This window comes from Cibotium barometz, chromosome 54, assembly GCF_041138505.1.
Source record: "Cibotium barometz isolate CiBa-2024 chromosome 54, ASM4113850v1, whole genome shotgun sequence".
NCBI lineage: Eukaryota > Viridiplantae > Streptophyta > Polypodiopsida > Cyatheales > Cibotiaceae > Cibotium > Cibotium barometz.
In genome coordinates this window covers 39914303-39941608 of record NC_141099.1, presented here as the reverse complement: position 1 = coordinate 39941608, position 27306 = coordinate 39914303, and the positions used below count along the sequence as shown (strand labels likewise).

The window sequence follows — 27306 nt, the reverse complement described above, 5'->3', positions numbered from 1 at the left end:
GGAGCCCAGCGGTACGCACAGAGCAGGGTCATATGCTGGGTTCTCGGTCTCGTCTAGCCTGGGGACCATTGGCGGCAGGCCCAGCACGCAGTTTTGGAGACTGGCAGCCTTCTACAGTCTCCCAGAGGAGATCCAGGTGGAGAGGCTGAGTCATTTCAGAGGGGGGTTGATTATGAGGGATGACATTCAGGAGGCACTCACTGAGGAGTGGTTCACGCCTCTCGAGCCAGCGGCCCCACGGTGGATGGGAGCCTTTACACAGTTGGAGATCCTGATTGCTGTCAGAGCTTGCACTGAGGATGGTAGATGCCTCTACTATGAGATCCAGGATGAGGGCAAACTTCAGAGAGTGGAGGCGGAGTCGCCTTTGGTTGCAGAGTGCATCTTTCAGAGGATCCAAGTAGTGGCCGCCGCTTCCCGGAAGTGGCATATTGATCCAGACCCTGCAGATGTGGACTCCGATTGGTGCATATGGACATATGCTGCGCGCCCCTTGGCCCGCCTCCAGTGGGACCCTGGCCAGTACGAGTGGCATGATCCTTATGCATCCCCCGAGGCCACAGAGATCACCTTTTTCCAGTACACTGTTCGGTTGGGGAGACATTTTGACTGCGAAGAGGATGGTCTCTCCAGCTGCATCAGAGCATTGGCGGCTACAGGGACTCTCACAGGAGTTCTTGGAGGATTTTTGGACCAGGCTCTAGGCTAGTCGACAGGCACGCAGAATCTCGACCTTCCAGTGGCTGGTTGCCCACAGGGGCTCTGCAGTTGGCACCTGGCTTGTCTACAGTGGTCTTCCGGCGGCCTGCGTCCGATGCGGCCACCCTTTGGAGACACAGAGACACTGCCTATGGGACTGTCCACCACAGGCGCAGTAGATTTGGCTGCGGATGCTGCGCATTTTGGCCCCCCTCTCTCCAGAGGACATGTATACGTGGGGTGCCGCTGCTTGGTCGACTTCGTCAGGGCCTGCTCTGGGATACGAGACGGAGCAGGACAGCCAGGCCATCAGATTCATTAAGGGCCAGCCTCTCCTTCACCGGATTTCTCGTCCGCCGGCTGGACACAGGAGAGGGATCTACGATGGGAGCTCCTCAGTAGCCTCACCATCTGGTTCACCTGGAGAGCCCGGTGTTTCAGGGCCTTTGAGGGGAGACTGGAGCCACCAGCAGAGACTGTTCGGGGGATTTGGTAGGAGTTGATCCACACCCTGCGAGGACAGTATGACCGCATCCACCAGGGCGACTCGGATGCGGCGCCAGGCCTTTCACACCACTTGGCGCAGCGGCCCCTTCTATACCCTATACGCGGGTACCCCCCGCTGGCATTACAGGCCACCTGTTTGGCTTTTCCCCCCTTCCTATTGTATGATATAGCCTCTCGTTTCTTTGTACTGATATTTGTACTTTTTTGCACCTAGGGAGAGTCTCTCTAGCTGCCTTGATTGGATCTCTGCTCTGCCTTCTTATGAGCAGGAGAGGGTTTTTGTAGCCCAACGGGCATTTTTTATAACTAATGAAAGGATCTTTTCTCGGAAAAAAAAAAGGTGGAAAAACAATCGCCGAAATATTTGAACAAAGGCTTTATTCGGTTCAAGTCCGTGGGCATCGCCTATTCTTCTGGTAAAGAAGAAAGACGGATCTATGCGGATGTGCATAGACTATAGGGCTCTTAATCAGATAACGATTAAGAACAAGTATCCGATGCCACGCATGGATGAGTTGTTTGATCAACTCTATGGATCGAGATACCTTACAAAGGTAGACCTGAGATCAGGGTATCATCAGGTTAGAATTAAAGCAGAAGATGTTGCGAAGACAGCATTTAGGACCCGTTTCGGGCATTTTGAATTTTTGGTTAATGTGTACACCTTATTCTTTACTTATAGTGAATAAGGGGAGTGCTCACATAACAGAAGCTCCATCCTCCCCACCACATCGCGTGTCTCTCTCTCTCGCTCTCTCTCTATCCATGTACTCGTGTACCCATTTTGACTAGTAGCATTAGCTTCCCACTCTCCCTAGTTGCTGCTTCCAAATGCCCCCCCTACTGATGTATTGTGGGGCTAGATACTTCTTTCTTTTCTTTTCCAGACAGTGTATCAGATGTCACATGGTTGTAACTTTGGTCTCATAGGTCACTTTGGCCTTTTGAAGACGTTAATATAACATTTCATTTCTCTCTCTCTCTCTCTCTCTCTCTCTCTCTCTCTCTCTCTCTCTCAAGTGTGTGCTCCGCCTCGCTCCCTTCAATTGGTATCAGAGCCCGGTGAGCTACGTGTGAGCGCGCGCGCGCTTGCGGGTGTGCGGAGCCGGTCATCGCCGCCATCGTCGTGAGAGAAGCTTCCGGCCATGGAAGCTTGAGGAGCTTGCTTGGAGCAGTCTTCTCGGCACGGAAGAGCTTGGCAAGGAGGAGAAAATCTATGGAGGAAGCTCGGTGTTGAGCTTGGTGTTCAAGGAGAGATCTGGCGACAGATTTGAGGAGCTTTGTTGTCCTGTAGAGCTACAGGTGTGGCTGCTTGTGTTGGTGCAGCTTGTGAGTAGCTTTTGGCTACTGTGTGTGGGCTGCTTGCGGTGTAGGTGTGAGTTATTCTTGTGCCTTTTGCTAGCACAGGTGAGAGGCATTGCTGGTTGCAAGGTCGCAACCAGTAGCTAGTCGAGTGCAGCCTGTAGGGTACTTGCAGATAGACAGAGGCAGTCGACAGCTTTGGTTCTCAAACTGCTGGTTGGCGCAGGTCTGGGAAGATCAGTCAAGGCCAGCAAGCAAGTCCAACGAGGAGGTGTGCTGATGTGTCAGAGCTCAGGGTCAGCGGTGCAGGTCTTAACCGTAGGTCAAGGTCACAGGTCTTGTTTGCGCATTGCCAACCCAAAAGCTGTTGCCAAAGCCTGAAGGTCAATCGTACGGCTTCTTGGCTATTGGGCCGCTGCTGCCCAGCAGGTCAGCCCTTGGGTTGTGTGGCCTGTGAAGCTGGCAGCGCAGGATAAGGTGCAATTGGGTGTGTTTGCAGGGCCGACCACATTAAGTGCAGGTGCTGCACAGTCAGGTCCAAGCGCAAATCTCGTTGGATAAAGCCGGCAGTGTGCTGCTTGTGCCAAGGTCGCCAGGCAGGTGTGGGTTGGTCACGTGGCAGGTGGGCAGCCGTGGCAGCAAGAGCTTACCAGGTAACGCAGGTGTCAGCTATAGTGGACAAGGTCAGTAAGTATATGTGCAGGCATCAGGTCGTCAAGTGGTCGCCAGTGCTCAGGCTGCTGTCCACCGCTTTGTGTTGCTCTTGATGCGGGGCATCTGTGAGCTGTTGACGTGCCAAGGCTGCAGGTGTTGCAGCATTGATCAAGCTGGGAGCAGGTCGGAAACCATGTGCTGTGTGTGTGGCGAGGCAGCCCCAAGTGCAGCTTTGACTAGGCAGGTGTAGGTCCATCACAAGCGTGGGTAGTATAGTGCAACTAATGTTGCATAGCTCAAGGTCAAAGCGGCTACAAACGCTGATATCACTACAGTTAAGGTCAACAAACTGCTGTTGTTGACACCTAAGTGAGGTGTGTGTGCTTGGCAGAGAGTCAACCCTGAGGTATAATACCTTTGCTATTGTGCTAGCAGCGCTACGTTTGCAAGATTAGCTACGTCTAGCACAGATGCAAGTCTTAAGGGCGTAGCCATAACGGAAGTAGGGCAGGTGCAAGGCAGACGTGGCTGCAAGATAGTCAGACGTTGCAAATGTGGTGCTTGGATGCCTGTTGAGGCATTTGTGATTGCCCAAATTGGGCACTTGTATGTCCTGGCTGATTTGTGCTCCAGCTCGATGTGCATTCATGCTTCTTGATGCGTATCGTGAGCTTGCATCATTGTATGCCACCATGAGAGGTGTTTGATCCTTATTTGCACAGTGGTTGGATGCCCTCTTTTGCGCCTTATTTCTGGATGCCTTGTATGCTTTGTCCGAATGCATTGTTGAATTCTGGATTGATTTGAGCCGATTGTATGCCCAGTTTATGCCTCTTGTTGGATGCCTTGTTGATGCTCGTTTGTGCCTTGGATAGCTCGTGCTTGAGCTAGGTTGCCGTGTATACTTTGAAAGCCGGATAGGCTTGTGTATACTGTGTGAGTATCGTTGGATGCGTGGTCGCCTATTGCACATGTAAACAAAGTGTGTGATCTTTGTTTGGTGCCACTTGAGCATAGTTGGATGCACGTTTGCATCTTGTTCGTCATTGTAGACGAAGTGGGGGTTCTTTCAGATACAGGGGAGACTCTACAGGATTTTTACCAAAATTTGTGTGCGTTGGATGCTTTGTTGAGCTAGCACGGTACTAGTTTTATGATCCGTGTGTGGATCATTTGTTGAGTATCTTGCATTGTTGGATTGCATGTTTCGCATCGATTCTCTTACACTTTGGACGTATTTTGTTCAGGTGGGAGACTTGACAGCCACCCTACTCTCGAGGAGAGTTTACTGTACTCGAGCAGTGTTGCTATTTACTAGAGTGCGTTGAGGATTCCGCACTAGTGCTCAGTCTTGTCCATTTGTTTGTGCACAGTCATGGCTTTGGAGTGTGCCCACCATGATGTTGCCAGGCTTGATGGTACAGATGAGCTTACATGTACAGATATGGCTGTGGTTGAGATGCCTCGTGTGAGAGGTAGGTCTCGTACTCATTCTCATAGAGGTGTTGTCTGTTGGCATTGTGGCAGACGTGGCCACATCAGACAGCATTGTTTCCGTCAGATTAGACAGCAGAAGAAGCGACAGCTTTGAGATTCGCACATGGCAGATGCTTCTAAAGCACAGGTTGTGCGTGATACCTCTTATGCAGTCACTACTAGTCCTTGCACATTGTTTCAGAGATTCTGGTTGGATATGGATGCCTTGTTTCATGCTATCCCGCATAGGGATTGGTTTAGCACATATTCAGCTGTGAGACATGGTTGTGCCGACGTGGACAGTTTGGGTGGTGATGTAGCAGGTATTGGTGATATACACCTAGTATTTGCCCATGGTGGATCTTTGGTGCTTCGTGACGTGAGACATGTGCTGAGTATGACGCAGTGCTTGGTGTCTACAACACAGTTGCGAGATGAGGGTTATGTGATTACGCATACAGAGCATTCCTGGAAGATACATAGGGCTTCGCTTGTGATAGCGAGAGGTGCCAGGTCTGGCTCAGAGTTCCCTTTGTATTTTGCGTATTCTCGAGATGGTAAGAGTCTGTGTGACTCCATTACCATGCAGAGAGGCTGAGACGAGGACAGTCTCCTTCCAGGATGCGTTGGCATTTGATATTCATTCTACAGTTCTACCATTGTTACATGTGCAGACAGAGGTGCATTGTTTGTCCAGTGTGGGACATGTTGAGAACAGTGCTTGCTCTATGGATGCACCACTGGGGCAGTCACAGGACGTGACAGAGGAGCCAGTGCATGATATGTCTATTGATGGACATGTAGAGCAGGTTAGCTCTATGGATGCATAGGGCGAGTCATCATTTGTGATGGCGGAGATGACTAATTTGGATGCCGATGATGCATCGGTAGTGCAATCATTTCTTGACATGCTGATGTCAGAGTGGACATCAGAGCATGATGATGCATTTGACATGGATCCAGGACGAGATATGCATGTTTACATTGGTCACTTGGATCCCGGGTGTAGTGGATATCTCAAGTACCACGGGATTGACTTGGAACAACAAACACAAGGGATCCTTTCACAGAGCAGCCCATCCTGATAGATTCTATATGTTTGCCGACACGAGGGACGACTTCACCCATCTGGTTTGCAAGAAGGACCCTTCCTTGTACGAGGGGACGGCCTCTGGCTCACCACCCAGCCACACAGGAAGAATGAGGATTGCCCCTCATCCCCCAGGCTATATAGTGTGTGGCCTGCCGTCCACACTATCTTGGCCGCCCATGAGTCCGCATGGGCATCCTCTCCCACTGAACCCCGGATGGCCATGTCCTTGGCGCTCCGGCCGAGGCGTTCACGCTAAAGCCCCGTCTAGCCATCCGGTCTGCCCCGTCGATCACAGGCGTTACAGCCTACGTGACACCTATATGGCCCGAGCGCCGCCCAAGCCTTGGGCGCCCATGGTATGGGCACCCCACACACACCATGGTCTAATAACCAGTTCGCCATGCCTCATGCATAGGCCGACCCTGGCATGTGGAAAGTATATAAAGGACCCCTCTGCCTCACTGTGTACTCATCAGTTAATCATATCACTTGATGAGTGTATCCATATTATTAAGTACTGTAATATAAAGCACTAACTCTAGTGCGTTTCTCCATTGTTGAGTTTCACACTCTCCTTCTCTCACTAACGCAAACTCTTCCGCTGCCACTCTCACACACCCCTCCCCTTAAATTTAAAGAGTCTTCAATGCACCCGTGCCATGTCGTCTCTACCTATGACCCCGTGTCGTGCCTATGGCTACGTCCGTGTCATGTTCACCCGTGCCACTGGGAGTGTGCTATGCTGTTAATGGGCACTTGTTCCGTGCATCTTGGCTGTACTTGTAGTGCCAACGTGATTGTGAAATGCCGTATGAGTGGCCCGTTCTGTGCCTGGAGGAGGGAGAAGAGAGCGAGAAAGAGATGGGTGTTCTTGACCTTTTGGAGAGAGAGAGAGGGGAGAGGACCCCCCCTTAAAAATATAAAGCCTTGGGAATCGCTTGCCAAACTCGAGGGACCCATCCTAATGATGGGTGACTTTTGTTAGAAGTCATCTCCTGTCTAGATTTATACACCAGGGCCTTTGTTGTGGGTGTGCCCGCCCTTATGAGGTGTTTTCCCATTTTTCCCCACTCTCCGTATTTTTCCCCTATTTTTTTCCCATTTTTCTGAGGCTTGGGAGGGCTGCCAGAGGGTGCCAGGAGCAGTACAGTGCTGGCCGACTGGATGTTTATCAGTCGTGGGCACTCTTACTACTGGCCGACTGGTTTTGATCAGGTTTTGGCACCAGATAGCTGGCCGACTACATTTATGCAGTCGTGGACTTCTTTTATCAGTCGTGGGCTTCTCTTATGCTGGCCGACTGCCCTCTAGGGGAGTATATATAGGTCCTCAGCCCCCATACCTCATTTGTATCATATTCGGGATCTTCTTGTGTATATCAGAGCAGAGTTACACGCCTACATCTCTCTTTTTTTGTGCTGTTTTTTCTGCCTGCGTTTTTGCTCTTGTGTTCCCAGATTTGGTCATCATCTCCGCTGCATATTCTGACATGGTATCAGAGCCTAGGCTCTAGATAGGTCTTGGGATTTGTGTGAGCAAGAGGGGGGCTGTTTTGTGGCTGATTGGTGGACTGTTCTGGACTGTTCGGGAAGAGGAGAAGCAAGAGGAAGGCGGGCTGATTCGCTGGACAGCCACTTGCAGGTATCAGTTCTTCTTTGTTCCCACCCACCCACCCACCCTTTTCAGAGTACATCCCCGCTATGGCAGATCTGTTTGAGATGGCCGAGAGACATGTGAAGATCCCGACACTCCCCACGTTTCCGGTGGACCGTCAGTTGGACGGGAGCAACTACGGCATATGGAAGGTGATGATGGAATCCGTTCTGGAGTCCTACGATCTCGCCGATTTCGTCGTTGTTGGTGTTCCACGGCCGGAAGTAGAGGAAGGGGAGTTACCGTCAATCCGAAAGGACCGGGAGGCCCAGACGCAGATGTGGGATCGCGTCAACGCCAGGGTCCGTTCGTTTATTTTCCTCAACTGCACACCGCAGGTAATCAATCATGTCAAGCACATGACGCTGGCCAGAGGTATATGGCAGCATTTGGCCTCACTTTATAACAGGGTATCGCCCATGAAGAGGATTTCCTTGGAAGTACAGATGCAGGTTATGAGCCCTGCAAAGTCGTCGACGATGCGGGAGCATATTAACAAGCTGCAGGCTCTTCAGCAGGAAGTTCTTCAGGCTGGGAAGGAGATATCGTCAGAGGACATGGCCATCACGTTGCTGTCACATTTGCCCTCTTCGTACTCGGCATTTTACTCCTCTTTGATTACCAGTGGCAGGCTCAGCACCATCACGTGGGAGGAGCTTGTGCCCATGGTCCTGGACCAGGAGGAACGATTCACGAACCCTCCTCAGGGTGGAGGTTCGGAGGCCTTTACTGGCCAACGGTCGAAAGGCCGTAACTCGGGCAAGGGGAAGGCTTCATCGGAGAAGTCTTCTGAGAAGCTGTCCGACGCTGACCGCGAGAAGCTAAAGGCAGAGAGGACCTGTAATGATTGTGGCGAGAAAGGCCACTACTGGAGGCAGTGTCCCAAGCGGAAGACCGAGAAGGGTGAAGACTCCTCAGCAATCATGAAGACTCCGGCTTTTGTGCACCTGGAGGTGATGGACACCGATGCTTCATTTTCTTCAAGCAGGGAGGAGATTGGAGGATTCTCCGCAACGGATACTCGGGAGTGGATTCTCGATAGTGGTGCTTCCAGGCACATGACTCCTTCCCGTTCCGGTCTACAGGATCTCTGCAGGTTTTCTGGACATATTCTTACTGGGGATACGTCCACTATCCCAGTTCACAGTGAGGGCAGGATGGAGATAGTTCCCGATGGCAGAGGGGGGAAGCATTCCTCCCAGGTGTTGTATGTTCCGGCACTTGGTTTTCATCTGTTGTCAGTGCATCAGGTTTGCAAGACTGGCGTACGGGTGGAGTTTGATGAGCATTTTGTTGCTCTCCGGGACAAAGCAACAGGCCAAGTGGTTTGGGAAGGTGGAGTGGAGAATGGAGTCTACAGGCTTTCAGCACTCTCTCTCCCAGGTCCTCAAGATTGTGATGAGTGGCAGTGTGGTAATAGCTACTCAGGTGTGGATACGCTGCAGGTGCGGGCTTTCCGAGACCAGATGGTGGATAGCTTGCCAGTAGATGGCAGCAGTTGGCAGGAACTTTCCAGTACTGAGGTTGGTAGTTCTTGTGTTCGTGAGTCAGAGGAAGCTGAACAGGTCACTTATGCTCTGATGTCTCGTAGTGTTCGGGACATAGAACTTCCAGTAGTTGAGGATGTTCTTTCCACGGGGACCTTTCGGAAAGCCAGGCAGGTAGCAGGTGCTTACTTGCAGAAGGAGGTGGTTTCTCCAGGCTTTGTGGTTCCGGATTCAGAGGGGGTGGTTGACAGGTTTCATAAGGTTTCCAGGACTTGCTTGTGCACCGTAAACAGGTGTTGATCCTTGTGAGCAGTGTGCTGTCTCTGTGACTCAGAAGCTGTATGGTTCATTGATCTGGTTGATGGACACCGGATTGGACGGGAGCTTCCTGATGAGGCAGTTGAGCTCTTGGTTGCAGATGTCTCTTTGGGAGGCAGGATCGCGTTTCCTGTGGTTTCTGCGGCATGCGAAGGATCATGGACTCTTGTACACAGGAGGGGGATTGTTGGATGGAGTCCGACTCCACGGTTGGAGTGACTCGGTTTGGGGAGGAGATCCGGACACGAGGAGATCTACTTATGCCCGAGGAGCAGTTTTACGGAGCATGAGGAGGTTACATTGCAGGTTTGGGCTTCCACTGGAGGAACCCTTGGTCATCCAGAGGCACTTTGTTCGTGAACAGATTGTTGCTGATGACATCTTGCTGGAGTTCTGTTCGACGGAGGACAGTACGGTGGACCTCTTCACGAAGTCGCTCTCAGGATTTGCTCACGCGGCACCCCAGCGCCCAGTGGTTGGTTACACAGCCAGGAGCTGAGAGGGGGTGTTAGAAGTCATCTCCTGTCTAGATTTATACACCAGGGCCTTTGTTGTGGGTGTGCCCGCCCTTATGAGGTGTTTTCCCATTTTTCCCCACTCTCCGTATTTTTCCCCTATTTTTTTCCCATTTTTCTGAGGCTTGGGAGGGCTGCCAGAGGGTGCCAGGAGCAGTACAATGCTGGCCGACTGGATGTTTATCAGTCGTGGGCACTCTTACTGCTGGCCGACTGGTTTTGATCAGGTTTTGGCACCAGATAGCTGGCCGACTGCATTTATGCAGTCGTGGACTTCTTTTATCAGTCGTGGGCTTCTCTTATGCTGGCCGACTGCCCTCTAGGGGAGTATATATAGGTCCTCAGCCCCCATACCTCATTTGTATCATATTCGGGATCTTCTTGTGTATATCAGAGCAGAGTTACACGCCTACATCTCTCTTTTTTTGTGCTGTTTTTTCTGCCTGCGTTTTTGCTCGTGTTCCCAGATTTGGTCATCATCTCCGCTGCATATTCTGACAACTTTAACATGGTGACCATTGCACAAGATAGAAATAAATTCATGGGCAGGGTCATCTCAGGCAGTGAGAAAGTAGCTTGGGAAACACTCAATGAGGAGATGTGTCTAGTGGATATCTCAATGAGGAGAAGGGTGTAGTGGATATCTCAAGTACCACAGGATTGACTTGGAACAACAAACACAAGGGGTCCTTTCACAGAGCAGCCCATCCTGATAGATTCTATATGTTTGCCGACACGAGGGACGACTTCACCCATCTGGTTTGCAAGAAGGACCCTTCCTTGCTCCTCTCCAACTACCTGCCTTTATTGTTATCTCTGGGAAAAGGTACAACAGATTATAAATCTGAATGGCCACATTTTGATCCCTTCTTATTTACCCTCAAGTGTGCTAGAAGCAGGATCAGGGCTATCTTCAAGAAGAACTTCTCCCCTAGCATATCCCCCGCCCAAGCTTGGGGAAAAGCGGTACAAGAGACACAGGATCTCCTTAGAGGCTACAAAAAATAGGTGAATCATATCAGGCTCAAAAAAGGATGCAACTCAAGCAGAAGATTCTGGAGGTTGGGAGGGATCCCAATAGCTCCCTTGATGTTCTGGTGGATCTTATTGATAGATTGAGAAGGGAAGAGCTCATAGAGGCTAAGGAGATTCTCTTATGGACCAGAAAATTCTGGGCAGGAAAGGTGGATAAGCCCAACAAGGAAATCTTCAATGCTCTTAAGAAGAAGAAGTAGAGAGATTTTCTCCCAATGTTAAAGGACACACAAGGGGAGTTTGCAAAGTCTCCAATGGAAAAAGTCTTCTCCAACATCTTCTCCACTCCTCCCAAATGATCTCCAGAAATCACCAAAGCCAAAGCCATGATAGCAAGATGCAGGCAAAAATTGTGGCACCATCTATGGATGCTCAGAGCCCACCCTCTCCGCCAGGGCCTTCATACTTAACCACTATCTTTTGCCCTCAGCCGTTTTTTTTCTTAGCCAGTTGGAAGCGCTCCAAAACCCAGCTCAATTCCCTAATGTCTATGGATGCTCAGAGCCCACCCTCTCCGCCAGGGCCTTCATACTTAACCACTATCTTTTGCCCTCAGCCGTTTTTTTTCTTAGCCTGTTGGAAGCGCTCCAAAACCCAGCTCAATTCCCTAATGTCTATGGCAAGTTGCTTCCTTTGGGGTGGAAACACGCAGGCCAAAAGAATCGCTAAAGTAGCGCTTCGCACATGCATGCTGCCCAAGGGTCAAGGGGGACTAGGCCTTCTAAATCTAGAGGTCCTCTGGCTGCAAAATGGATAGCTAGAAGTATCTCCTCTGATGATTACTGGGCATGCCTCATAAGAAGAAATACCAACAAGTTTAACCTCTTGGGGTTGAGGGCTTGGACAGATTTTAATCTACAAAAAATCATCTTCTCCAAAATACAGGTAAAGCCCAAGGGATCCCCCCTAGTTTGCCGAATGTGGTCCAATTGGATGGAATACAAAGGCAAATTCTTATACTCAGAGCATACCAAATGGGGCCGCTTAATCGCCTCTATAGACTCCATTTGGTTTGGCCACCTAGCTCCTCCCCTAGATAGAAGGCAGGACTTCAAAGCACATAAGCTCTTTAAGAAGGGAGCTAGAGTCTGGGGCGACATCAAGGCAGATATGAGTTGGCTGACCAACGCACAGATACAGGATAAATTCGGATGCTCACTATCCTGCGCGGAACTACTGAGCCACAGAGCAAGCTTCATTACTTCCCCTCCTATAAAGCTCCCTTTTCAAGGTCTTTTGTGCCTGGCTAAGGCGTACAGATGGGATAAATCTACTTCCAGTCCCTAACCTAAACAGTAGTAATTCTTGGTTGGTTGCTTCTCTCAACAAAAAATTATCTCTAAACTAGAACTTTAAGCAATGGAAATACAGATTCTTAACTTGTTGGGCCTATACAGTCTCTGCCAAACATACATACCTACTATGGATGATCCTACATAAGGCGGTATGGACAGGGGAAAGGGCTCTGAAGCTCAGGATTGGAGACGGTCTATGCCCAAGATACAGAGCAAAAGAAGAATCCCTAGGACATCTTTTCTTTGAATGCCCTTCTAACAAACCGTTCATCCAAGTGCTTCAAGAAGGGTGTAAAGCTTTACACAACCAACCTTTCTCTTGGAAGGAGATTCTTTTAGGAGAGTGCAAGGGATTGGGTCCTACCGTCTGGCATGCTGTTAGAGGTCTAATGCTCTGGCACATCTGTAAGCATAGAAAGCTGTCCTTTTTTAGGGGAACAACAACGATCACATCTTCTCCTTTGTGTACAGCATGCTCTAATCAAAGAGATAAAGAAGGAAAGCTGCGAAGCAATAGAACCTGCAGAGCTAATACAAGTTAAACATCTAAGATGGCAAACTTGGAGAAGAATTTAACTTCAGTTCAAAAACCCCCTAAGAGACGCTATGCTCAGAGGTCTTGAGGGCTCCCCCCCTCATACAAAAGTCTTTTTTTCATTATTTACAAGCTAAGGGATAACAACCTTATGTCCCTAAAAGGGCAAAGTTGTTGGGAAAGCTATGCTAAAAAGAGGTCTTTTCCTCTTGTTCTTATCCCCAAAGAAGCCGCACCTTGCCTCGGGGTCACAGAGCCAGTAAACAACTCTGTTCTGTGCTTGCCACTAGCTCCTTTAGTCTTCTCAGCCATAGATAGGTGACTATGTCTCATCTCCACCTTCTGGGTGGATTTTTGTAAGGGTTTATCTCTGGATCTACCTCAGAGTCATCTGTAATCTTTTCTTTCAATAATTTAAAAGTTCCTCTTTCTCCCAAATTTTTTTTTAAAAAAAAAAGCCTTAAAGACTTTAGTAATTTACCAACATTATGCTCAGACTATAGTCGACGTTCCGTGCCAGTGCTCTGTGCTTCTAGGCCACCACATTCTGTTCAATACCCTAGTGTCCCGTGTCAGGCCTTGCATTTTGTGTCTCCCTGCCGTTCCGCTCCATAACCTAGACACCCCGTTCCATTTTGGCCTACTACTTTTTTCCGTTCCGTAGCGTTCCATGCGCTCCGGCTGTTCCGTGCTTTCCGGTGTTCCATGCACTCATTATGGAAGGCGAGAGAGAAGAGAATGAGAGAGGGAGAGAAGAGCTGAGAGAGAGGGAACTGATGGCCCTCCAGCATGGATGCTGGCTCTAAGTTAGGTACTCTCCATATTGGGCACTCCCCTAATCTCCAGCTCCCAACTCCACACAACCATCTCGTTCTTGTGGCTCAATTCGCAAAACTGAATTATGGTCGAGCTATGAGCATATTGCGAAGTATGCACGAGGAGGAATGCAACTGTCAAAAAGCATGAACACAAAGAGCTCCTAAATACCTTCAAAATATCCAATCAAGCAACTCACCTTCTTATGCAGAGCAACGTGCAATAGATTACATGATGGAGTGGCCTACAATAGCAGAAAAAACTCTCAATATTTTGGGCACATAGTTCGTATAATGTGTCTTCTTACGTGTCTTCTTGAGGACACCCCGGTCGCTCCACTCCAACTGCTCCTGCTCAGGCCTCCACGTTCCAGTTGCTCCACGTTCAATGCTATTTACCTTTTAGCCACCGTGCCTTGCTTTTAGCACCGGCATTCCGTGCCATGCTTTAAACCTCATGTGCCGTTCCACATGGCCTCAAGCCTCATGTGCCGTTCCGGATGGCTTCAAGCCTACGTGCTGTGCCTTCTTGGTTTGGCAATTTGCTCCACTCCGGCTAGGGAGCGATCTGCTCCGCCAAGATTAGGGGGGGGGGGGGGGGTGTGTGTGTGTGTGTGTGTGTGTGTAAAGGTGTATGTGCTAGAAGTGAGAGGGGTGTGTGTGTGTGTGAGTGTGTGTAAATATGTGTGCGCGCTTATGCAAATGCATATGTATGTATTTAGACATGTGAGTATGAGTGTATGTATGCAAGATATTGTGGAGTGTGTGTGTGTTAATATGTGTGTGCGTAGATGTAGGTATGTGTGTGGGTGTATCTACGGAGGATAGGGTATACGATGTAGAGGATGCACAAAAATGCGAACGTGCATATCGAATGCAACAAAGTAGAAATTACGTGCAAATGCAACTAACACTAGTGTAAATCTGATGCAAATGAAGAGGTGTGTGCAAATGCAAAGTGGATACAAAGTGTGGATATTTCAGGGTGTGCACAGAATGTGCAAATGCAAATCTAGAAGGCATGTGTGTGCCTGTAACTTCCCGGAACGTGTCTACGTGCTCGTGTAAGAGTATGGGATGCAAAAATGTGATCCTAAATGTATGTACGTGAGTGAAAATGAAATGTGTATGTAATGTAATGTCCGAAATGTACCTAAGAGTGTGTATGTGTGCACGGGATGCAAGTGAGTGAGAATAGTGTGTGTGTGGGCAAAATGTGGACTCCAACTTAGCTTCGAATGCTAGATGCAAGTGCAAATTCCAGATTCAAGTGAGATGTGGCACTCAAGATGCAAAAATTCTTAAACTAAAACTACTCCTAAAGAGAAAAACAAAGTGCGGAAAAACAGATAGAAAAAAGGTCCAATTTAAGCTAAAATGCATATCACAGACATCACTCATATGAGAAAAACCATATAACAAACATCAGACACAATCTACTTATCCTATTGGATGCACGGTTGGCTCCCAACACCTACCGACAACTCGGATTCTAAAAACACAAGGTGCAAGCGTCTCGGGAAGTCCTGGACAAACTACAGACGCGTGTGCGAGTGACGGGCTTGTACTCCCCGGCAATGGTGCCAATTTTTGCGGATCACCATGATGGACATGTGTAGCTAGCGAGAACTCCAAGACATAATGTCTATGGAGAACGTAGTAACCCGACTAAGGCGTGGAGGCAATGGCACATGTGTCAAATGGCACCCATCCGAGGTAACATCTATCAAACTAGAGTAGGGGAATCCCACACACAATTGTTCCTCTCTGATTGATGATCTCGATAGGGAGTTTTCCTCGGATGTTACATGCATGATGACAGCCACAATTCACAAGATGTTGATTGCATGCTTGAACTTCAAGAATACAAAGCTCACTAATGCCGAGCGGTTGTAACTCTTTCTTTGTTATTGTGTCTGGAAGCCTATTTTGTGGCAAACACACCCCCTAACAACATAAAATGACCACCTTTTCGATACCATCATGTTGAAAAAGAAGAATCAAGGGTAAGCCACCTCTATGCCCTTCTCCAACTCCACTTGTTACTCAAACACCCTCTATCCATACACGTCAAGAACATTATTTTTCTTGTATGTAGAGTCTAAACAGTCTTTTAAGATCAATCTAAGCTTTATGAAAGTGCTGAAATGCAATTACATTATTGCATAGGAGTGGCACACCACAAGACCTGCGAGATCGCACTACACTTAAATGTAGTGATTCCCCTATTTAGATGGTGTAAAGCTTGTAGATGTATCTCATACAACCATGTTCAATTTCCATCTTACATGCATTTCTAATGACCATTCCCACCACATAGGCATACCCCTTTGATGAGAAAACTTAGGCGTACACCTTTGATGAGTAAACTCAACTCTAATTCAGCCTGGTTAGGAAGGTCATGTGTTCATTCGATGCACTCATATTTTACTTTGGCAAAAGAAAAGTGCAGAACGTGGTAAGATCCATATCATTGACCAATATACAATAGGCATCTCTATTGCATGGTTCAATGACTTGATTAGTAAAAAGTATAATCGAGACAAGAAAAAAAAATGAAGAACACAATTCATGTAAGGTTCTATATTAGTCCGTACTTGCATAAAAAGGCATTTTTTGTTTGTTCTACTCAGAGGGAGTGTTGGACATGGTATACTTCTGAAAAGGCCATTACATACTAAACCTATTTGTATGAAATAGTAAAAGTGCTTTGATTGATATTATATATAAAAACCCTCGTTGAGATACATAAGCACTAATTGAGATACACTCACCCTCATTAGTAAAGTGAGTTGTGACCATAAAAGTCAATTGATTACTCAGTAACGCTAATAACCCGTAAAAGCTTAACATTGTCAATGTGTTTATAAGATGTTAAAAAACATGGAGATATTTTGTGATAATGGAGACATTATGACTCATGATGAATGCATGTATAGCCATTAAGCTGATTCTATTGTGCAAAAGTCTCCCCAACATGGCCAGGGAAAGCATGTGTTTGGAGGACATAACCTTACTAGAGTACTTGAGCTACAGGGAATATAGGCATAATAATTGTACACAATTTATCCACCTCTAAAACCACGAGCATTGGTTTGCTCATTTAACACATGATTGGAGAATTCTGTAGATAGGATACCAAGACGTACATTACATGCATGCACAAACTATATATCCACCTCTGAAACCACTTGCAACGACACATTGGTAAACCAAGTCTCAGCCCTAACGTATGGCTGTTTACTTTGCTGACACTAATCAGTACAACCTTTTGTGAGTAATTTCCAAGACGTGAATGTGCAGTGCTAACCACAAAATGTGCCAACTAAAATACAGGACAGTTGCATGATATGATAATGCAAGGCCTGACAAGAAAGGCATCAAAACAACAACAAAAAAAGTACATAGCCAACATACACAGACAAAGTGAATTTTAGAGAGATTTGTTTTTTCACAAGGCAGCCTGCCATCTCATGCTTGTGTTTGTTGCCTGCGGACCTGTCTGTGTGCCTTTCCCGTCTTGCTTGGTGTTTGCTGCCTGTCGGCCTGTTTGTGTGTGCATGTGTGCATGTGTGTGTGGGTGTCGATGCATGTCTCTGTGTGTGGGTTGGTGTCGGTGCGTATGCAGGAGCGTATGTGTGCATGTGTGCATGCGAGAGTGTGTAAATGTGTGTGCAAAACCTCCTACCTGGCTGCGCCTTGTAGGCTATAAATGATCACGATCACAGATCAGAAGATTCTTTTCTAAGTGAGCACTGTCACAAAATGAAAGATCATGTAAGCTAAAGTCCACCTGAGATCCAGACCTGGCGTTGCCATGCAAGTGACCATGGCCACCAATCAAAAGATTCTTGTTAGTTGAAGTCCAGATCTGTATTGCTGAGACCTGCTTCCACTCCGACTCAAAATTGGGGCTGTAATTATATCAGATCTTGAAACCATGACTACGTGTATCTACCTTCACAAACTATCTGCCACACTAATAAAAGCTCATACGAGTCCAACTCAGGGTCACCAGCCTTGACCAACTTGTGAGCGGTCAATAGAACTTCACTTGGTGCTTGAGAATGTGCCATACGAGAACTCTTCTTCTCACCCCGTTGTTGCGAGCGCACACGAGGCACTGGCCATGCTGAAGGTCCTCACTGAAAAACAGATGTAGCAATGGGCCTACACATTCCAAGATAATCCTTGCGTCACTCAGTTGGACGAAGGTTGATGAAACCAGTGAAAGCAAGTTCTTATATGAAGCTCTGCCATCCTCGCTTTGCGCGAAACGAAGGGCCTTAAGATTTTCAACAGCTCTCGGATAATTGCTAGTCGCACACTACGATTGAGTTTCACATTTTCTTTAGAAAGATATCCATCACTGCTTTTCAGCTTCTGCACAATGTTGCGAAGTGTTTTAAGATCATTCCTCCATCCTTCCAAAGGATGAGGAGGAGGTGAGAGAGGTGGACGGAGTGATCTGCTATGATGTGACGGATAGGGGCGGGGTAGTGATGGATGCGAGGGGGAAAGAGGTAATGGAGTACATGCGTAGGGTAGTTTCAAACTTGTATAGAAATTGTTTTATTAGATTCAAAGATCAAAATAGCCGATTAGTTGGGGAGGTGATAGATGTTGTACATAGTCGGTACCCGAATCCCCCACATGCGACATTCTCGGATGTATGGGGAAGGACGCGAATAAGGGATATCTTAAGTAATAAAAGATCTCACCTTAAGAAACTCGCGTACGATGATGGGCTAAATGTAGCTGTGGGTGGCTGTCCTGCCGAGAAACCTACACTGTGCACAAACGCGAGTGGAAGGAGGCAAAGAAACGAGCAGAGGGTGGCATGAAGAGCATGTGGAAGCCCACAGCCCATGATTCTATGATTGTTTTAATCTTACAAATTGTGTTGATTATGATACAGCGACGGGTTATGGGGAGGAAGCCCACAGCCCACGATACTGGGTATGCTCACCGGCATAGCAGACGTGACACGTGGGCCCTCTTCAGAGCCGAGGGACGTATTACGGACGCGCAGTTTGAGATGGCCATGAGACCATACGATCAACAGGTACTTGAAAACTCTAAATGAATGATTTTGGTTTATTAAATTACATATATATATACTTATATACTATATATTACTTGAACAGGCACAAGCTGCTGCTGCACCTGCTGATGATCCTGCTGCTGCTGCACCTGCTGATGATCCTGCCACCACTGAGATGATCCACCCGCCGCCACTGCAGAGGGTGGACGTGAGCACTACTCATCGGACATTCCGACCGATGTGAGCTCATCTGATCATGGAGGGAGCAGCGAGTCATCATGTGGGTCTGAGTAGTACTCAGACTTATAGTATCACATTCCATATTGAGGATGTGGTTGTATATATATTTTTGTAACTGAAGCCATGGGCTACTTCGACATATGGACTCCCTTGTATATATGTGTACACATAAAATTTTGATAGTAATATTGAATCGTGAATTGATAGTATTGCATTCATGTCTGTCTTGAATCGTGTATTGACAATGTATGCATTCATGTCGTTCTTGTCTTAAATCTTCCTCGTGGATGGTGCAATGCACCCAAAAAAAAAATCCAGAGAGTGCTATTGGGTGCTGGAATGCTGGAACAGCATTCAGGTACCAAATAGCACTCTCTGGATTTTTTTTTTGCTCTCTGTTCGCGTGTATAGACGCTTCAACTCTGCAAAAGTCGTGTTTATATACGCGGATACTCTATGAAATGCGCGTGTATAAGCGCAGCTAAACTGACAAAACGCGTGTATACACCCTCGTATTAGCGCATCTAAGCGCAGCTAAACTGACAAAATGCGTGTATACACCCTCGTATCAGCGCGTCTGACTGCTTCTATACACACGCTTTTACACGCATGTCTCTGGCCGCGATGATACACGCGCTGATACACGGGCTCGTTACTTTTTTTCCACGTCATTTTTAGCGGCTAGGAGCGCGGGTATGAGCCCGATCCCTTGTAGTGATGTTTGCTTTGTTGATGAAACATGATGTCCTTGTGAATCCTTCAATTGGTCAAATATTGACCCTTGTGCTTTACCCTGGTGTTTGCGGGTCGCCTCGCGAGACGGACATGGTAGCCTAGCAAGAACTCCTAAACATAATGTCTACAGAGGATGTAGCTGACTCGGCTAGTGCATGGAGGCAATAGTGCGGGTGTCAATCGACTACCACAGAGTAAGAAGAGTCTCACGGGATCTACGCTAACTAACAAGAGGACGTCCACTAAATAAGTTGTGCAGGGTTGTGAGCACCCATGAGCACATGTGTAAATTGAGTGGATTCTAAGCTAGCAAACAAGAGCAAACACAAGCCTAAGTAATGGGAACTCTATGGCTACAGTACCAAATCAATGAGATGGGCAGAACGGCGTCTACAAACAAAATGTGTGGCCACTCGCTTGTGGACGAGCGCTCATGACCGGAAATGCCTCCAAGTGGACTTGAATCCTTCTGATAAGCCTCTAGGTCTCGTGTACTTAATCTTGTGCCTAAATCCTAAGTATATTATCCTAGATCTGAGAATATGTGTTCTGAGCGCTCGCTTTGTTGACACCCAAAAACCACATGAAAACTTATGAAAGCATACATTGACACAAAGCTTATTGAGTAGAGGGTGTCGAGGGTGTAGTAGATGGAGTACTCGACAAGGTAGCTTGAGTAGAAGAGGAAGCTCTGCCGTCTGCAAAGCCGAAGGTATTAAGCTCACGTTGAAGACCACGTCACGGCTAATCGTGATGGTGAGGGTGGTCAGATCAAGAAGCCGAAAAGCACTGGATGCTTGATTGTAACCCATAAAAGTGAATTTCTTGTGTAGATCCAACGTATGGCCGATTGCCTTCGGTAGAAGTACAAAGGCCGGGCACCTAAACACACGAAAGTGTGCCACCGAGGGCTTGCATGCATGATAAGCCTCATACGGCATCATGTCCTTCACTGCAATCGTGGGGGAGCGGTTTTGGATATGTACCGCTGTTGAGCAAGCCTCTGCCCAATAGGTGCATGGTAAGGAAGCATACTCAAGCATTGCTCAAGATATCTCCACGATGGTGCGGTTCTTTCGGTCGACAACACAAGCCCGGTGATTTTCTCCAGCCTTTACCTATTCTAGAGGGTAAATGGATGCATATTGCTATGGATTTCATTACCGGCTTACCTTCTACCAAGAGGGGATGGGATATCATCTATGTGGTGATTGACCGATTGACAAAAGCTATCCATTTTGTACCAACAAAAGTGAGACACTCAGCATCTATGGTGGCACACCAATTCATGAAAAATGTGTTCAAGTTACATGGTATGCCACAGCAAATAGTGGGTGACCGAGATATGAAGTTTATGGCACATTTTGGCGTACATTGTTTGATAGCATGGACACCAAGTTGACTCCTAGCACGTCGTATCATCTGAAAACCGATGGTCAAACCGAGAGGATCAATAAGTGGCTTGAGACTTACTTGAGTCATTATTGCTATGAAACACAACATGCATGGGACGATTGGTTGTATTTGGTAGAGTTCGCCTACAATAACCTATTATAGTAGTATTGGAATGTCACCTTTTGAGGCTATTTATGGCTACAAGGTGCATGTACCGATCGTAGCATTCAAGCAAGAGAATGCAAATCCACGTGCTAGGAAGGAAGTGGAAAGAATGCAAACTCTTTTGCAAACATGCAAAGAGAACATCAAGAAGTCTCAAGAGAAGATGAAGCATTATAAAGATGCATGTTGAAGGTCATTGGAATTCAAAGAAGGAGACTTTGTGTTCTTGAGGATACCTAAGACTTGATATGGATCTCTGAAAGGAAGTACCAACAAAAAGCTTGCACATCGTTATTATGGGCCTACAAAGTATTGAGAAAGGTTGGTGAAATGGCTTATCGATTGCTACTTCCATCTACTACAAGGATACATGATGTCTTTCACGTATCACATTTGAAGGCACATGTTGGGTAGGAGGTGCAAGTATTGGATGAGCTTCCACCCATGAGTGAAGATGGCATGGTGGAGTACATTCCCAAGAAGGTGTTGGGAGAAAGAGAGAAGGTGTTGTGCAACTGCACTTTGTGTGAATACCTTGTCAAGTTTTACCTCAAGATAAAGCAACATGGCAGCCCGCCTCTATGTTGGAAGGGTAAGTGGACGCATATTGCTATGGATTTCATTACCGGCTTACCTTCTACCAAGAGGGGATGGGATATCATCTATGTGGTGATTGACCGATTTACAAAAGCTATCCATTTTGTACCAACAAAAGTGAGACACTCAGCATCTATGGTGGCACACCAATTCATGAAAAATGTGTTCAAGTTACATGGTATGCCATAGCAAATAGTGGGTGACCGAGATATGAAGTTTATGCCACATTTTGGCGTACATTGTTTGATAGACCAAGTTGACTCCTAGCACGTCGTATCATCTGAAAACCGATGGTCAAACCGAGAGGGTCAATAAGTGGCTTGAGACTTACTTGAGTCATTATTGCTATGAAACACAACATGCATGGGACGATTGGTTGTATTTGGTAGAGTTCGCCTACAATAGAACCTATTATAGTAGTATTGGAATGTCACCTTTTGAGGCTATGTATGGCTACAAGGTGCATGTACCGATCGTAGCATTCAAGCAAGAGAATGCAAATCCACGTGCTAGGAAGGAAGTGGAAAGAATGCAAACTCTTTTACAAACATGCAAAGAGAACATCAAGAAGTCTCAAGAGAAGATGAAGCATTATAAAGATGCATATTGAAGGTCATTGGAATTCAAAGAAGGAGACTTTGTGTTCTTGAGGATACCTAAGACTTGATATGGATCTCTCAAAGGAAGTACCAACAAGAAGCTTGCACATCGTTATTATGGGCCTACAAAGTATTGAGAAAGGTTGGTGGAATGGCTTATCGATTGCTACTTCCATCTACTACAAGGATACATGATGTCTTTCACGTATCACATTTGAAGGCACATGTTGGGTAGGAGGTGCAAGTATTGGATGAGCTTCCACCCATGAGTGAAGATGGCATGGTGGAGTACATTCCCAAGAAGGTGTTGGGAGAAAGAGAGAAGGTGTTGTGCAACTGCACTTTGTGTGAATACCTTGTCAAGTTTTACCTCAAGATAAAGCAACATGGCAGCCCGCCTCTATGTTGGAAGGGATGAAACACCTTTTTTATGCATTCAAAGTTCATTCTTAAGTCAAAATAGTAAAAAACATCTTGTTGTAATTTATTGTTTTATGAGGCATAAAAGAGGTTCAAACAGATGCAATTGACATATACACTTCTTAGCCATGATTGACAATGAGTTGGAGAGCATTACATGAAGTTTTAGAGGTCTCAAAGGCTCAAATCATGCTCTTTTGGACAGCTTTAGAAAAGAAGTGTGAAGTGGTTCATGTTGATGCTGCCATGATTGACAATGAGTTGGAGAGCATTACATGAAGTTTTAGAGGTCTCAAAGGCTCAAATCATGCTCTTTTGGACAGCTTTAGAAAAGAAGTGTGAAGTGGTTCATGTTGATGCTTATGCAAACCATCTATACTATGGTTTTACTTTGTGCATATTTTGAGGACGTAACATATTTGGGTGGGAATGGTTTGTAATGAAGCGGTGGACACATAAGTGTGGAGATAAATTGTAAATATGAGGCCAAGGACCAAGCATAAGTTGTATTGGGCCAAAGGGCCAAGTGTGAGGGACATAGGCTTATGGGCCAAAGGCCAAGTAGGGTGGACATTAATAAGCATGTGTGAAAAGGGAGCCATGGTATATAGGCCAATGTGAACTGCTAATCATAATTATCTCATACTAATCCAAATTACAAGCTCACAAGATTTCATGAAAATCTTGCCCTTCTTCTTGCTCATGAATGGTGCTCCTACACCCATGTTATCACTCCATGGCTTGAGTGATCAATGCTAGTTCATTGCAGGAAATGGAAGGAGTAACAGGAAAGTGGTAGTCTAGCTTGCTTGGGATAAGTTGAGCATGCATAAGAGGGAAGGAGGCATTGGCATATTGCACTTACCCATACATGTTAAGGCCAGGATAGCTATGAACCTTCCAAAATGCTTACATCAAGAGGAGACTTGGACCAAGTTGTTAAGGGAACTAGTTAAGGATTCTCATGTGCTCCTTAAAGGATTAGGTTGGAAACATGAGTTGTTATCTCATGCGTCCCTAAAAATTACAGGTTCTCCCTTTTGTAAGTTCTTATGTGTCAATTGGAAGGAAGTGTTAGGGCTGATAAAATGGGATGGCTGCACTGGAGTCACAGAGGAAATGCTTTGTTTAGCCTGGGAATATGGTGGACTCATACGTTTACCCCTCCTTTGGCCTTGCTGGACATCAAATTAGCTAAAAATCTTAATAAGAAAGATCCGAGGAGATTGGCTGATTTTTGGATTGGTCTCTAGTGGGATGGAACGAGCTGGACAACTGAAGGATGAGTTTATGCTCCAACCTGGGAAATTGTAGCCAGTGAGACAGGTATTAATAGAAGTGGAGAGGGAATATTAGATGATCTGATTTTTACATGTGGAGACTCTTGTATATACTAGGTTTTCCTAACAGATGTTGTCAAGTGGCAAGGCTATACAAGACTGCATTTGAAGACAAACTGTCTAAATTTAGGTCAAAGACCAAGAGGGTATGTGAAGGAGGAGCGACCAATATATATATTTGTTACCTTCATTGAGAATCCTTTGGGTGCAAGACCAACGATGAAAGTATGGACAAAAGGAGAGTACATGGAAAAGCTGTGAGGTCCCCCGCCTGCTCTCCGGGGCTCCTGCCCGCCGGCGGCGGAAGCAACATCCACCTCTCGCGCGGGGTGGGGTCCACACACTCGGGGCCTTGCCCGCGGATGTCTGGGATGAGAGGCTAGCCCGGGCGGCCCCTCCGAGACCGGCCCGGAAGACTCCCCTCGCCCGGAAGGCACGGGCAATTCCGCCAATTGGGAAAAAATCTTCTAACGGGAAATTACTCTAACGAGTCAAGTCTTAACTAGATAAACTGATCTGGCCAAACCTGAAGTCACATGGTCAGATCAAGAAGAGACTTGCACTTAGTCCATGGAATCACTGCTTTTTTCCTCATTTATGAGGCACAGCCGATGATCCCCTCCCACAGAACAAGGTCTTCTCAGGATTTAAAACTAATTATCGTAACTAATCGTATCTAGTTGTTTCTCAAGAATCCTCCGATCCAGCCTAACCCCATCTGGCCCGTGGACTCGGGGGGGTCACTCGTATAAATATGTAAGTATCACGTGGGTTCAACAGAAGGACATTTTAAATATTTAAAACTTACAGAAATATATTTACACAGGGGATTTATTTATTGTATTTTTTAAAAAAATTACAGATTTGAATAGGAAAGGATACATTATATTCACTAAAAAATTCACAGATAAGAGACTTTTTAAATAGGCCTTGAACGCACGTGATATAGAGGATTTACATATAGTGACCCCCCCGAGCCCGTGGATTAGCCAACCACCCGCCGACCCACTGAATTGGAGAGATTCCTTTATAGAGATTTGGTTGGGTTTTTGCCTAGGTACTGAGGAAAAGAGTTCCCATGCCCCCTAGCCATGCAAAAATCAAGGTAGGCATACCACGTACACACCCAATATGAAATTGTCATTTATAACAGATTCGACTGGCTTTAAAAATAATCCTTCAATAGAAATCATAATATTTCTGATCATCATTTTCCAAAATTCCAAGTCCATTGTATTACAAAAATGTATCCTCTAAACTCTTCGTTGAAGACCAGCTGGCCAACCAACGAGATTCAGTATCAAAATTTGGTTCTCAAAAATCTTTCCTTTTTGTCCATCCGAAATCTTCCTAGACGTATGCATGGGTGTCCTAGCAACTGCGAGCCCATGCATCGCCTAGTCAGAACCCTCTAGGATCCTCCTTAGGTGTCCTAGCACTTCACTCAGGGATCGCTTCGTCAGTCCTTGCCCATTGTACTGGAAGTGCACTATTTTAACCGTACCGAGGTTGGTGAAGACCTTAGCAAGCTTTGCCGCGAGCAACGTCCCTTGACGACCCCCCGCCAGCTGTTCCAACGAACCTCCTCTTAGAAAAACATAAGCCAAATGCTTCCTACAGCATTCTAGCGTAAAACAGTCCTTTGAATGAAAAAACAGAGGTTCTAATACAAGTAAAATTCCAGTTTGAGATCGGTTCCGACAACCCTTTTTCCATAATTCCAGTTTCATAATGAGGATCCTTGATCTCTCATGAGGGTAATCTACCCATCATTTTGTCCATTTGTCTAACCAGATTCTTGGTGAGTTTGGTCAAGGAAAAACTAGATTAGTTTCGGTAGTCTATTCTTTGGATTTAGTAACTGGAATTGGTCACGAAGTTTTTGTCTGATTCAGATCGAGAGAAGGACAATTAGCTTTACTGTCCGTCCCTCATGTAGTCTAACCAAATTCATTCGGTTTAGTTCTACAAGGATTCCCTTCAACTAAACATCTAGATTTTGGGTAAATATCAATTTAGTGATTTCACTAATTAAATATCCAATAGACAAGCATAGAAATTACTTTTAGATTAGAGAAATGCTTCATGAGAAGCTTCATTCGAATTGAGAATAGGTCATAGGAATGAGCATTCTTTGGGAAAGAGAAAGAAAGGCTTAAAAACCATTATAAATTAAGCATAAATGAAAATTTATGTATTTCTTCATTACAATACATTAAAGAACTTTAATAGTACATTCAAAAGCCATTCAAATTAATGCTTCGCAAGCTTGAGAGGGGTTGAGAAGAGAAACATTTGGAGATTTAAGAAAAAGAAGATAATAATCCACACTTGCCTCCTAAATTACTTGATTCTTTGATCATAGTAGTAGAGGCCCCCAACCAATCAATTGGTTTGGTATGTTGTTGGAGTCTCCAAGGAAGATTGAAGAGAGAGAGAAGCTCCAATCTCTTCAATTTGTAGAGGGTTTTTAGAGGATAATAGAAAATAAGCTTAACTTAGAGTAATACCGACATAGTTTAGTTCACAGATGAGAATACAAAGGAATGAGGGTCTATTTATAGGTGAGGGAGGCCACTAACTGAGTCCAACTGAGTTCTAGAATTTTTCAGCTTCAGTTTGGCTAAATTTGGACAAGTTTTGGACCAGTTTGGCTGCCTTTTTTTGATTTGGTTTGATTTAGGAGAGATAAAAATATCCTATTATTTTTTAGTTTAAAACTCATCTACACATGTGAAATAGGCACCTCCTTGAAGGGCCCCCTTTTCCTTACCCATGTGTCAAAAATGAATGATTACTCCAAAATATCTTAATTTTTTATTAATACTTCATAATTTTTAACTAATAAACCTAGTACCTAGTCAACTCTTCATCTTATGTGGACATTTACTCATTTTTGGATATTTTCTTTTATTCTTTGGATTTATCTTGTCCCAACACTTGGATTAATCTTATTGGTCCATAAGAACCTTAATTGGACCATAATCAAAAAAATTTCAAAAATCTTGACTCTTAGGCTAAGGTCTTCTAAATCAATTTTTATTAATTCCAATTGCACCTTGGAAAATCTATTTTGATTTTTTGTTTCAGGGAAATTTTTTTTTGATATCTGTAAAATTTATTTATCCAAAATATCCCAATATTGATTTACCACTCTCTAGAATTTTTTTATCTCACTAGGCAAAACAAGAAAAAATAATATTTTCTTGTATTCGAAAACATAGAATGATTACAAGGGATTGAAGTAGAGGCTTAATCAATATTCAGCCTGAGGAGGAATCTTACATCCTCTCCGACTTGAAAAATGCGAGATGTCCTCATCTCGCAAAGTGGGGGTAACCCTTCGCCAACTCTTCTTCTTTCTCCTAGGTGGCATCTTCTAGAGGG

At 45.9% G+C, this 27306-nt stretch overlaps 1 pseudogene across 1 annotated transcript in view; it reads right to left on the bottom strand.

Annotated features, from left to right (window-relative positions):
* LOC147608150 (uncharacterized) overlaps positions 1-13962 on the bottom strand; it is a 35345-nt pseudogene extending 21383 nt beyond the window's left edge. The window contains exon 1 of the transcript XR_015264596.1: positions 13693-13962. The product of XR_015264596.1 is annotated as an uncharacterized LOC147608150 (transcript). The remainder of the gene's footprint in view (positions 1-13692) is intronic.
* Positions 13963-27306: the final 13344 nt, after the last annotated feature.